Here is a 3,767-nt window from a genome sequence, read left to right on the forward strand (position 1 = left end):
GTGAACTAGTCATAATGACTGAAGTGACGCTTAACCAAAATCCTATGTCTTCGAGCGAAGACAATGAGAGCAAATCTTATCTAGAGCTGGATAAGTCAGCTTTGCTTGTAGCTCAAGTAATGTTGCCGTGTGTGTTTGAAATCTGACCGTTGGAACACGTGTCAGTTCCTTAGTGACCCAGGGTCATTTCGGACAAATCAGGTCGGGTTGCCTAGTGGATATAAATAGCCCACCCCTATACCATAAATTGGTTGGCTGCTCAGAGTTAGTGCATGGCTTTTGTCGTTTGAGAGCAACCCACCTCGAAGCCTTTAAGAGAGAAATCCTTGCGAGGACAAAGCCCTAAACACCCAGAGCCAAAGAGTGTTAGGCATCACTGAAGTCTTCCTCTCTGTGTGATCTGAAGACTTATTACACTTGAGGACTGTGAATCCTCCAGCCGGTCAGGCGTCGTGTTCTGAGCATCCAAGAGTCATTGTGGATCGCCGATGAACAAAGTCTGTGAAGGTTTGGAAGTCTACCTTGAAGACTTACCAGAGTAATTAGGCGAGGACTGGGTGTCCTTAGCTCAAGGGGAATAAGGTGAAGACGCGGTCCTCTGAGTTGAATCTCAGCCTCCCTAACCAAACGTACAGTTGTCACAGCAACTGGAACTGGTCCAACAAATCATTGTCTTCAACGAGCCACTGGTTCTATCCTTCACATCTCTTTATTTGCATATTAGTCCTTGTGAAGTCATTGCCTGTTTGCATTATCTATTTGTCTTCACTGTGTGACTGCTTATTCTGATTGGCTTCATACTATCTTCCATCCTGATCCATACTGCCTAGCTGCTATTAGTCTTTGTGCTTTCACTTCATTGAATACTTGACTATGGCTTGGCTAGTGTAGTCTACCTTCCGCTGCATGTTAATAGGTTCATTTCTATCGTTTGTCTTCGAAACTTCCATGTTTTGAAGACTTTCATAAAAATCGCCTATTCCCCCCCCCCTCTAGTCGATCACTAGCACAATTGGTATCAGAGCAAGGTACTCCCTTATTCTGTGTGATTCGGTTTAACCACCTAGAGTTTTAGCTATGTCGACTGCAGGGATAATCAAAGTTCCCGCTACGTGCCCAGTCTTCGATGGAACTGAATATCCCTACTGGAAGAATAAGATGCGCATGCATCTTGAAGCCATTGATGTTGACCTCTGTTATGTCATCAAGAATGGCGTCCCCAAGGCTAGTGAAGGTGTCACCGCTGCTGATGTCAAGAAGTTCGTTCAACTAGATTCTACTGCCAAGAATATCATCTGTGGTCATCTGACCAAAGGACACTATGGCCGTGTGAGTGCTCTGGAAATGTCCAAGCTAGTATGGGACTGGCTCTCCAAGGTCAACGAAGGCGTCTCAACCCAGAGAGAACAAAGAATCAGTGTCCTCTTCAACCTCTTCAAGAGAAACGACAATGAGAATGTTCAGCTCACGTTTGATCGACTCACTGACATCACAAATGAGCTTCAAGCTCTCGGCCGCTACTGAGATTACCAAGCATGAAGTCGTCAAGACACTCCTGAGATCACTTGACAGCTCGTTTGACACCCTAGCCCTAATGATTCAAGAACGCCCTGACTTCAAGAAACTCGACCCGTCTGACATACTTGAAAGGCTCAACACGCATGAGTTTCAGCTTTCTGAGAAAAGAGACATCTACGGTCCCAACTATGGGCGAACCCATGCCTTGAAGGCAAAAGTTGTCTCCTCATTTGAAGAAGAATCTGACAGCAGTTCTGATGATCCTGAAGACATTGGAAAGGAGCTTGCTATGCTTGTAAAGAAGTTCCAAAAATTCACCAAAAAGAAAGGCTTCAGAAAGTCCTCATGATCCAGCTCAAGGAATGATGAAGCTTCTGCTCATGACTACAAGAAGAGAACATGCCACAAGTGCAAGAAACCTGGTCACTACATCTCTGAGTGTCCGCAGTGGGACAATGAGAACAAGAAGAAGAAGAAGAATAAGAGCAAGGAATATGATTCTGACGACAAGAAGAAGAAGAAACACTCAAAGTCTTCTTCCAAGTCTTCCTCAAAGTCTTCATCACACAAGAAGAGCTCATCTGGCAAGGCTTGTGCGTTTGTTGGCAGGAAATGGATTCAGAGGAGGAGTCTATTTCTGAGGAGGCGGAGGTGGAGTCTGAGGAGGAGTCCGATTCTGGCGTTGCAAGTCTAGCTACATCCTATGTTGCCAAGTCCATCTTCAACACTGAAGACAATGACTTCATCACCGATGCCGATGCTAATGACAAGGACAACTCCGCTCCCACCTACTGCTTCATGGCACGCGGTGCCAAGGTAAACTCACGCACTACTCACTATCAAACATCCAGTGAAGATGACTCTGATTGTGGTTCCAAACCCAGCTACAAAACACTTGCTAAAATTGCAACTGAACAACAGAAAGCTATAGAACATATTCAAAAAACTGTTAGACAAAAGTGATGACCTGTTAGACGCTGAAATGACTCAATATCAGTCCTTAATTGAAGACATAAAAAATCTTCATGTTAAGTATGAGGAACTTGAAAGTCATCATGAAACACTCTCAACAACTCATGAAAAGCTTTCCTGATTATCTTCAAAGGAAGAAAGATCTTGAGAAATTGAGAGCGTCTCATGAAGATCTTCAAAAGGAAAACGAGTCACTTCGCGCCAAACAGATCAGTTCCGCTCAGGAAGGATTTGAACCACCATGTCTTAAATGCATTGAGCGTGACAATGCTACTTCTGTTGCTGGATGTTCTACTGCCGCTACTGTTGCAATATCTTCAACTGTTGATGTGGTAACTAACCCCGCTGCTGAGGATGCCACTGCTATTGCTGATGAAAATGCTAGGTTGAAGACATTGCTTGAAACAGGGATGTACAAAAGTCTCAAAGGGCATCAGACACTATGTGATGTCCTCAAAAGGCAGATCCTGAACCGAAACCCTAGGAAAGAGGGTGTTGGGTTCGAAAGGAAAATGAATGTTGATGGCTCTTACTGGAAACCCGAGCAGTACCCCAAAACCACATGGGTTGCTGCAAAGGAACCTTCAGCAGATCCATCCACCCTATCTAGCTTCACTTGTGCTAATCCCATTGTTATTGATGAATCCTTTGATGCAAACTATAAACTGTTTAAGAATCAGAATGGTGAAGTGTTTGTCAGGTATATTGGTACTAACTACAGGAATGGGCCACCTATGAAGAAAGTCTGGGTGCCAAAAAAGTGTTTGGAAAATCTTCCTGTGAATGTCGTCATGACACCACAAGTGAAGAAGACAAACCCCAGACCAGATGCTTCATATGGTCCAAAGGCTTCATACAGACAGAGGACTCACCTGAGTCGCACTAATGCAAATGTTTTGCAGGGAAACCATACTCAGGCCTATGAATATGAGCGTGTTTCATCAAACCGCCATGTTCATAAGACCAAGAACTACTCTGCTTATTCTTATGAGTACTATTGTCCACCTGCAAGACTATTTGCTAGGGCTCGAAAGCCAAAGTTCTCAGATGCTGCACTTAGACTCATTGCTTCGAAGCCACCCTTGAAGATGTGGGTGGCTAAGAAAGCTTAACTCTCTTTTGCAGGGAAGGGTCTCCAGCCGAAAATCAAATGCGTCTGAAGCTATTGCTGGGGACCTTAAACATCTTGTAGGGCGCAAGATCAAATGCCCAAATGGTCTTATTATGTTTTTTGTTCCTGAGTCGCTTGCTACTCGCCCTATCAGTCCTATCCTCGA

Source organism: Triticum urartu, unplaced genomic scaffold, assembly GCF_003073215.2.
Source record: "Triticum urartu cultivar G1812 unplaced genomic scaffold, Tu2.1 TuUngrouped_contig_582, whole genome shotgun sequence".
In the NCBI taxonomy this organism is placed as follows: Eukaryota; Viridiplantae; Streptophyta; class Magnoliopsida; order Poales; family Poaceae; genus Triticum; species Triticum urartu.